The sequence below is a fragment of the Cataglyphis hispanica genome, chromosome 5 (genome assembly GCF_021464435.1).
Source record: "Cataglyphis hispanica isolate Lineage 1 chromosome 5, ULB_Chis1_1.0, whole genome shotgun sequence".
NCBI lineage: Eukaryota > Metazoa > Arthropoda > Insecta > Hymenoptera > Formicidae > Cataglyphis > Cataglyphis hispanica.
Window position 1 is genome coordinate 6624751 of NC_065958.1, and position 9726 is coordinate 6634476.

Genomic DNA, 9726 nt, shown 5'->3' on the forward strand with positions numbered 1-9726 from the left:
CAACGAGCGGCATTAACGGGCACCTGCACAACCAAGGCGAAATTCGATCGCGCACTCGATCGAGAAATCGCGATTCATAAGCGATTTTTTGCCGGCCTCCCACGTTCGACCCAATTTCGACCTTAACCGGCGGCCAGGAAGATCAGACGCTCCGCCAGGAAGTCAAGGGGGCGCGAACGCATTGTTGAGCTCCCTCTGTCCAAACATTCGACTCGCCCCGTAAACGATCAACGCATCTATTCTCTGTACCCCTCCCCCCCCCTCTCCCCCGCTTCCCCGCCCTCGCCCCCACGCCTATCGCCGCTCTTCCCCGTTCGTTTCCATCGTTCCCCCTCGATCCTTCCGTTGGACGCAGGAAAAGCGTCCACAGGTAATCCTAAAAAATGGACCGTCGGCTTCCGCCGTGTACAGGGCTGCGCGTACGTGTATTAGGAATTCCTTCGCAGCGGGCAACGCATTACACGCACATCGCTGATGCGTGAAGTTGAAAGAAGGCATAATTCGTTTGCTGAATATAGAGAGGTGGAAAAGCGAGAATGTTCATTGACGAGATAATCACGCAAATGGCGAGCGAAAAGCGCAAGCAGTAATTTTAGCAGCATAACCGATTAATCGTACGTGACACGCGCACAATATGACGACTATCGAAATTACGAGTCGTTGATTAACGGCGGATAATTGCACTGTATATATCATGATTACTATAAAACTGTTAAATGTAATGTGATTGTTGTTGTTGAGACTTTTATACAATTTTTACTATTCTCTGACGCATTTCAAATTATATAGTAAAATGCGTGTGTAACTTTGATTAACTCATATAAATATTTTAGTCATAGATTGACGGCATAACATCGAGCAATATTAAATCTAAAAAATATTTAATCTTAATCATAAAGTGTGGTGGTAAATTTAATTTAAAGCGGGACGATATGTGTTAAATATAGCATTATTAACTCGCTACGTTCTGCAACTTTTCAAATATACCTTTCATTCTTCGTGATGTTAAATTTTAATACGAGAGAATTCTCACATAACATTATTTTTCATCCATTATTATATTACGTTAGATTACGTAATATATAATAGAAATTTTATAATATTTTATAATAGAAATATTATAGATATATAATAGAAATTTTATAATAGAAATATTATAATAGAAATATAATAATATAAATATGTATATATATCATGATATATAATATAAATGTATATCGTAAATCGTTTATTATATCATAAATCTTATCGAAAAATAAGTAAAACGCAATTTCACTAATGCTACTGTTTTAATGCTACTGTTATCAAAATATCAAATGCCAAATTGCATTTTTAGAGCCACGTTTCAAGTTAAGCCGTACACTTTGTCCCATCTCTATATCTTAACCCGCCCGAGTTCTATACCTACTTTTGTGACTCTAAAACCTTTCCCATTTTAAGGAACACGGGGGCACTCACTCAGTCAGAGTAAAAGAGTACCGTGCAGTTATAAGTTCTGCACACAGAATGAAAGTATATAGCGCGGATCGGTCGGATGGAGGGACAAGAAGACCGCGGATGTAAGAGTAAAAAGAGAAACGGAAAAAGAGGACATTGGACGAGGTTGCCAGCAGACGACGAAGTGAGAGAGAGAGAGAGAACGAGAAGAAGATGGGAAAGGAAAGGAAAGAGGGAAGGGTAGATAGGGGAAGAGGGCAGCAAGAGAGGCAGAAGCGAGCTCGTCTCCACGAAGAATCTCCTGTGCAAGAAGAGAGAGCCGAGAGAGGGTCCTATAAATAATTAGCGAGGAGTCGCTCTCCGCTCGGCGGGCGTAAGCGGCTTACAACCCCCGCTTCTCCGCCCTCTCCTCTTTCCACTTGCCGCTGCTTCCCGCTCGTTCCTCCACGAGTCACCCGCCATTCCCCCTTCCTCCCCCGTTTCTCTCCACCGTCGGCGATTGCTGCCCCTCGCGACCAGCAACTACCCTCGCTACTACACCCTCTCGTCCGGCTCCTCTGCCTTCTCACCGCTCTGGCGGAACCAGCCAGCTACAATCGCTCTCCAGCTCCCTGCGAGCGATCCCTACGCACGCCACTGAGGGCTCCTGGCACCAGAGATAGGAAAGAGCCACCGTTATGCGACCGTAAAGACGTGGGTGTATCTACGAAAGCATCGACATAAGAACAGGGGAATGAAAAGAAACGCCAGGGGAACAGTTTGTGTGGAGATGCAGTTATCGGACAGAGGAGATCGGCTCGTTAATTGTCAATAATGAAGGGATCACGTGCCTTTGATATGAGTTTTGATACGATGCTCTGATCGTGATGATAAAATGACATTTATCCCGGAAGAATTTTTGTTTTAATCCCTTCAATATTAATATTTTTATATATGCAAAGAAAGGCTTATAGATATATTTTTATACAATTCTAAATAGTTATATATTTTTTCCATCAAACCTTATAATCTTTATATATTTTCTATTTTTTATATTCGCGATTTTTATATTCGTGGCATTTTGCTGAACACGACTTTTGAAAATATGGAGCTTTTACTGTAATCTGAGTATGTTGGCGATGTCTAGTTTTGTTAAGCATTGTTCAAATTTTAACTTTATTCGAAATATAATTCTTTTTCTCTAATTATCTTTGACATAATGATAGATTAAGCTATTCAGAATAAAAGAGAATTTTGTAAAAAGAATCTCAACATGTGCGGTTATAATCAGTTTGCAAACTAGCATCTGATAGCGAAACTTTGAGCTCCGACGGTTTAACAGAGTACCGCTTAATTATCCGAAGCGCTTGACGCCAACGACGATTGTCAAAAGCCTTTTAGAAACGAGTCAAAAGTTGAGAGCGCTACTTGGACGTTCAAACTAGATGAACGTTGCCGAATGTTAAGCCACGGATAACAGTTGGAGTTTGTTGCGACCAAAATCCCTAATCGTTCGAGATAAGCGTCGCGATTACCGAGATTTGCAATCAGTATTGCATCAAGAATCCTCATCTACTGCACGCACGAAATTAATGATTAATCGACCATAATTTAATCAGAGACGCATATCATTGTAAAAAATCTTATATTCAAAGATGATAAAAAATTACATTCTATTATATACTAACTAAAAGATACAGATTAAAAGATTCTATCCGTCAACATTTTTTTTTTCTTTCCAACTAAATTATATATTAATATTAATTCTTATTAATTATATATGTATATTATATTTATTATATTTATTATATTAATTATATATATTAATTATATTAATTATATTAATTATATATATTAATTATATATGTATATATATTAATATTAATAGAAAATACAATTTACAAGAACGTTATTTATGTTATTTTACTTCAATTTTATAGAAATATAATTTTACAGTTCGCATAACATTCGATTATCTTTAAATGTGAGATAATCGCCGAAATTTTGTCGGCAGACGAATGGCATAATTCGACGTGCGTACGATCGACAGGAAAAGGGAATGGCAGAGGGATGGGTTAGTCAGTGCTACAACAGGTCGGCTTAACATCCGAGGCGCCGATGTTGACTAACTGGACTAACAACGCAGTAGTGTTTACCACTCTGACGTTGTTGGTACGCGTGGCACGTGTTCTGCCTATTCGATTAGCCGGAGCTTATGTTTATTATGATCGTATTCTCGTTGCTCGTTTCAAAGGTCTCCTTTCAGTCTTTTGAGATTTGCAAGTCGAGGATTTTTTTACTTTTTTGCTTTATCCCGCATGAGATATTATGCGTAGCATTTTCTGTTAGTATTCTCTGCATCACCCGGTTATTACCGGGTAGTTTTTTTTTTAATCGACAGTATTATTTATTGATCATATACTTCTCAAACATGGACACATGCGACATGCGACAAAGTCGAATACGATATAATAAAATTCTATTTATGTTCGAATAATTTTATGACAACTAATTTATTTATACATATATCGTACGCATTTTTACGTATTGTTAAATAAAAATTATCCGTAACATTTTTTGCTTTTAGGTAATCTGACGTCTTCTTTATCGTAACGAACGTAAAGGATAGCGATACCGGGGGGATTCGCGATTCAGTGCAGCGAAATCGAAGCAGGAACGGAGGGTTCGTAACGCCAACCCGCTACGGATTCGATCCGAATGCAATGCGTAGCGAGCGCGCGTCAGTGACGTAACGCGTACATCACGGAACGACCGCGTGCTCGATGCGCGGGTCCTTGTGCACAAAGTGAATCTCGGATTACCGGTCTCTGGGGCTCCCGGAAACCCTACACCATCGCTCCGTAGTGAGGCGCGACGTACACACGAACGAGAAAGACCGAAGGAAAGAGCAAGAGAGAGAGAGAGAGCGAAAGAGAGAGAGAGAGAGAGAGAGTGAGAAGGGGGAAGGGGAGACGTAGTCGGGCTTGATGGATGTCTGGTACTCGCGATTCTCGTGTCGGCCGGCGCACGTCTCGGCCGCGCTCTATTAATGGGCTCGTAATAGCCTATTTGTGATCGCTAATAGCCGAAGCCCCGTCTTCTTCACCCCTCGAGCACGTCACGGCCGCGTCTCCTTTCTTCTCATCCCATCGCCGCGAGAGAGATTCCCTCGGGAAATCTGGACCTGCAAAATGGATCCGATCTACCACGTTCGACCCTCTGGGCGATCCTGCGTTTTTTTTTCTCCTTCCTCTTTCGCGGCGACTTCGAAATTACCACGGAGAAGCTGCGAGAATTACCGTCGTCAATAATCCTCTCTCTTAATGGGAATCTCGTGATGTATCTCGATAAATATAAGTACGTATTTGGCATTTAATCGATAATAAAATTATTTTATGCGGGACGCATCTTGATTAAGATATTTGAGAAAATTCGACAGAGTACTAACAGATTTTTTTCTCTCATTTATTTTGTGAGTATCGCGCAGTTAAAATCGCAACAAGCACGAAAAATTGACAGTTCTCTCAAAAATGTGGTCGAAGCACGAGTGCATGCAGTAGAAGCGTCTTTTAAAGGATGTAACTGGCTTATCCGTCAAGCCCCATTGTAAATTTCGCCAGCCGCGCTCGATTTTTAGATATATGCGAGTGAAAACATTTTTCGCGTTATCTTCTCACCGAAGAACTTCTTCTTAAACTAGCATCAAAGAATAAAAATATGACATTTACATTCGTCACCTATATGCGTTGCTTAATCCTCGCATAATCACATATGTGTATTAGGATGGGCCCAAACGTTCCGGCCAAACTTTGAGATTTTATAGGAAATTTAATTTTGAATCAAAAACGTTTCGTATAAACATGGATCGAAAAATGCTTCTTTAAACAGTTAGCGCCCACAAACCTTTGAAATCACGGTCATTTTATATATTTTATACAAATATCAAGGAAAATATAGTAAGTTAAAGTTCAGAGGTTTTTACGTGCTAACTTAAGAACATTTTTCGACCCATGTTTGTAGGAAATTTTTTATTAGGAATTAAATTTCCTATAAAATCTCAAATTCTGGCCGGAACGTTTGGGCTCATCCTATATAATTATTTTGTTATTTCTTTTCCTATATTAATAAGCCTAATTGCCATCAAAGAATATAATATAATAATTTAACATATAAATTGAAGTAAACATTTAATATCCTAATACTAATGATACTAGATATTTTTCTTTGCACGTTGTAAGTTATGAAATAATTTCGAATAGAAAAGGTACGAAATTATCTTATTATATAGAGGGCATGTTATTTATCACAAACATTTATTTTGCTTCGCATACAAGAAATCGTTTCCGGAAACTGGGCTTTATACATTACGTCGCGACATTTAATATATCGCAGTAAGTTCGCTTTGGCCACGCGTGTACCTCACGCCACGGATGCGTCATCTTAAAATTGATTCACGTTGCAGGAAGAAGTAGTTTAAGAAAAGAAAGAGCGAGGGTTCCCCCGATTTCCTTCCTTCGCACAAGGAAATCTTTTACGTCCGGCATAACGCCGTATTTCTCATACAATGCTGAGCGATGAAAGAAGCAAAAGGAGTCGATGTAGCAGGTAGCCTTGAATGGACGGCCGGCGCAAAGAGATGTCCACGGCCGTTCGAATGGACCCCGCATCGACGCGAATGATCAAAAACTCATTAGTCCCGGTCCGACTTCCCGGATAATAAATGTGGGAACACGAACTGCCACTATCCAGAACACCCACTCTTGCTGACCGAGATTCTGGCATTCGTCCTGCTACCCGTGTTACGCGATTTATAATTCTCGCGATCCTACTGAAAGAGGAAATCGCTACTATTATGATCGGCGGCAGTATCGAAGTTTTCCGTTTTTCCAGATATTCTATATTCTAAACATTTTCTTCAATCTTCTATGACAAGAAAAAGACGCGTATATTTTTCCAATTGGTTAAAATGTTATTGTATTTTAATGTTTATCATACAGCGTGATTTTTTTAAAATGAAAAATAAATCATAAGAAGCGCATTTTTGTTTCTCGAAAAACTATACGATCGTAAAATCATGAAATACTTCCATGATCACTGGGATGATCGATACCGATTGTACCTATATTTTGACACTGATTGTAAGTAAAGTTCGTGGTAAAGCGATGATGCCAAGATTGGTGACTGCGTAGAATCAATTTCTTATTGGCCGTACGCGATCAGTATCTTGCGTCCCGCGAGTATTACGCTGCAGAATTACATGAATGGACCGTGGGATTGGGCCCCCCTGCGGGGTATCGCTTAGAAACTCGCCATTGGCTGGCACAATCAAATTATCTGCGAGTATATCGAGAGTCACGAGCCTGACGCGATCTCAGCTTGAGTCGAGAAACTCGCGCATCATATAATTTGCTTATCTGTTTAAATTTTATTCTCGTAAAAGGAACATAGTTATTTTATCGTATATTCAATTATGGTAAATATATCGATAATAGATAATAAATATTATAACAATTATATTTTTTTATTTTATTTATTATCGATTTCTTTATATTTAGTAATATATTAGCAATATTTCTCTTTTTTTTTCATATAAATTGTTCCCTATATTTCGAATCACACGAATCATCAAAGTTTTTAATATCAAAAAATATTTCTGAAATAAAAGTTTTGAGAGATATATTATGTATAATAAACACGATATAAAAATCGTGCGATCGTCCTAAGAAATGAACTTTAAACAAAAAACTTTTGTGAAAAAGCCATTTTTCTTAACTTTTCCGCGAACAATATTTTCACACGAAGTTATAGTTTCGTGGAACACCTGTAAAGCTAAAATCATGACGTTCGAAACGCTAGGACGATCGAGATGACATGCAAAACTATTTTAGAAAAGAATAGACCGTTGCATCCGCAATGAAATCCACTCGAAACCCGTGGAGCATCTCTGAGCATCCATTTTCCTCCCGTGATTCTATCTGCACTCGCGTGATCAATCACTATCAATGGCGTTCGTTGCCACTCTGGATAGTGTTCGTCGAACGAGACGGTGGGTGGACATCCCGAGCACACAATGCTTATAATGGAGCCCACCGTGTCGATGGAGTCGATCGAATTTACATTACGATGCTAGATCGAACGGTAGTCATACGACGAAAGTAAATCACGCGAGATTTACGATTAGAAGATTATCGAATGAAAGTCGACATTGTAAGTCAAATTATATTAAATTAATCAGGAACAAGAAATAAATATAATAGAAGAAGAAATATTCATCTTCTAATTCAGTTACACATTTAATTATGTAATGAGAATTATTATGTAATAAAAATTATATTATTTATTATATCTCTTACTCGAAGAAAAAGATCGGAAAAGGCTGATGAAGCATTTTGAAATTTGACACAAATTACGCTACACGCTCTAATCTGAAATTTGTTTAACGACGATATAAGTTAAGTGCATATAATCAAAGTCAGGTACTCGGAGCGAGGTGTATATATCTTATTAAAACCGGAAGACACTTATCATTTTCACTAACCCTAAGGCGCACGTGACCCTGTGTCGGGTATAGTGAGGTGTGTAATTCATTGACTTGGTAACTCGGTGACTTTCACCGGTGATTTACGCGAAAGCTTTATAAGCGGCTTGCCTCAGTTTCAAATTCCGTTCTCTCTTCGTCAATGAGTCCTGCATCGCGCGAGCGCGACAAGGAGAATCCTCGTCGCGGCGAAGGAAAGGAGGGGAAGGGAGCTTCGCCGGGACGGAAAAGAGACAGACAAATCCTGGGCATAAAGGACATAACGCGCGGCTGGGACGAAAGAGAGAAAAAGAGCAGAGGAAGAGAGAGAGAGAGAGAGAGAGAGAGAGAAACAAAGACAGAAAGAGGGAGAAAGGGAGAGACAGAAGGCACGGATAAAGGGGAAACGTAGCAAAGGTTATTTGCACCGAGTTGTCTTTTTTCAGTGCTTTTTGTTCGAACAGTTTGTCGAACGGCTCAGCCGGCTGATCTTCGGGATGATGAGCATGAACTACATTCTATATAAAATCCGGCAGCGTTTCTCTCGAGCGCCAAAGCACGAATGCGCTTTCGTTCGCATCGATCGTTTAACGAGAGTCGTCCTTAAGCGTCTGTGCAAGAAGAGATTTCGGGAACGACTTTGGCGCCCGCAGAAAAGGGATGACCTCCCGAATATCCGGGGCTGATCTCCCCCCGTCGAGATCCTTGGAAGATTGCACGAGAGCACCGAGGTTATAATTCGTCACTTAATTCCATGTCGAGAGGTGGTCCGTCGTCGCTTTATTTAATTCTCGGTATACTTCGATTTATGAGTCTCGTCGAACACATATTTTACATTTATGCCTACACTGTTGCTAATCAAATTCAATTGATTCATGAATTTGATGTTTGTACGTGTATTGTTTTTGGTACAATATAAACGAGTGATTTTTGATTCGTTAATTAATTACGATATACATGCGTTATATGTGAAATATATATATGTTATATATTTTGGAATCTGCCGTTGAAAACGTTTGCCTGTTCATCTGCCGACAGAATTTCAGTCACAAATGAAATTCGCTGAGAATAATCCGCAGCTGCGAGCGTTTGTCTCGTTCAATAACGAGGATAATAATCTTTAAGTGCCGTCTTATATTAATTGAAACCGGCGTAGCGAGTGCACAAGATAACAGAGGTGCAAATGCCTGTCTGTTTTGGTATTACAAGCGGGATAAGCTACGATAAATATAAGTAGGTAGCAGGCCAATTTTCTTTGTCTCGATCAAGTGCCCGCTAAAATTATAAGTGGAAAAAAATTTGGGACGCGTTCTACACGAGTATAGATCACATTAAGGTAATCTTAATGTTACCGCAATTATTTTGGCCATGAAATTTTAATGAATTAAAAACGGCAGTATAATTGCTATCGATTAATTAATTAGTCGTGTCAAACTGGGATCGGTGGTTCTTTACTTTAATGCTGTGTAATACCTGTAATACCATTATCGATTTGATGCAGATCTCTTAATGCTACCGGGAGTAGATTACGGTTTAAAAATTGCGCGAGCATTTTATGCGCCTTATCGCGTAATTTGAGTTAAAACCGGCAATAAATCTGTTAATCTTTCTATGCATATTGCCCTGTGTTGTTTGCAGAAATAATTTTAGCGTTTCATCAACTTTAAAAAATAAATAATTTTGGAAAATTACTCTCTCTCTTTTCTTCTTTTTCTCACTTATATTTTCTCTCTCAATGTTCAAAGATAATTCGCACAAAGATTCTATCTTATTATCAACATAATTAGACTGAA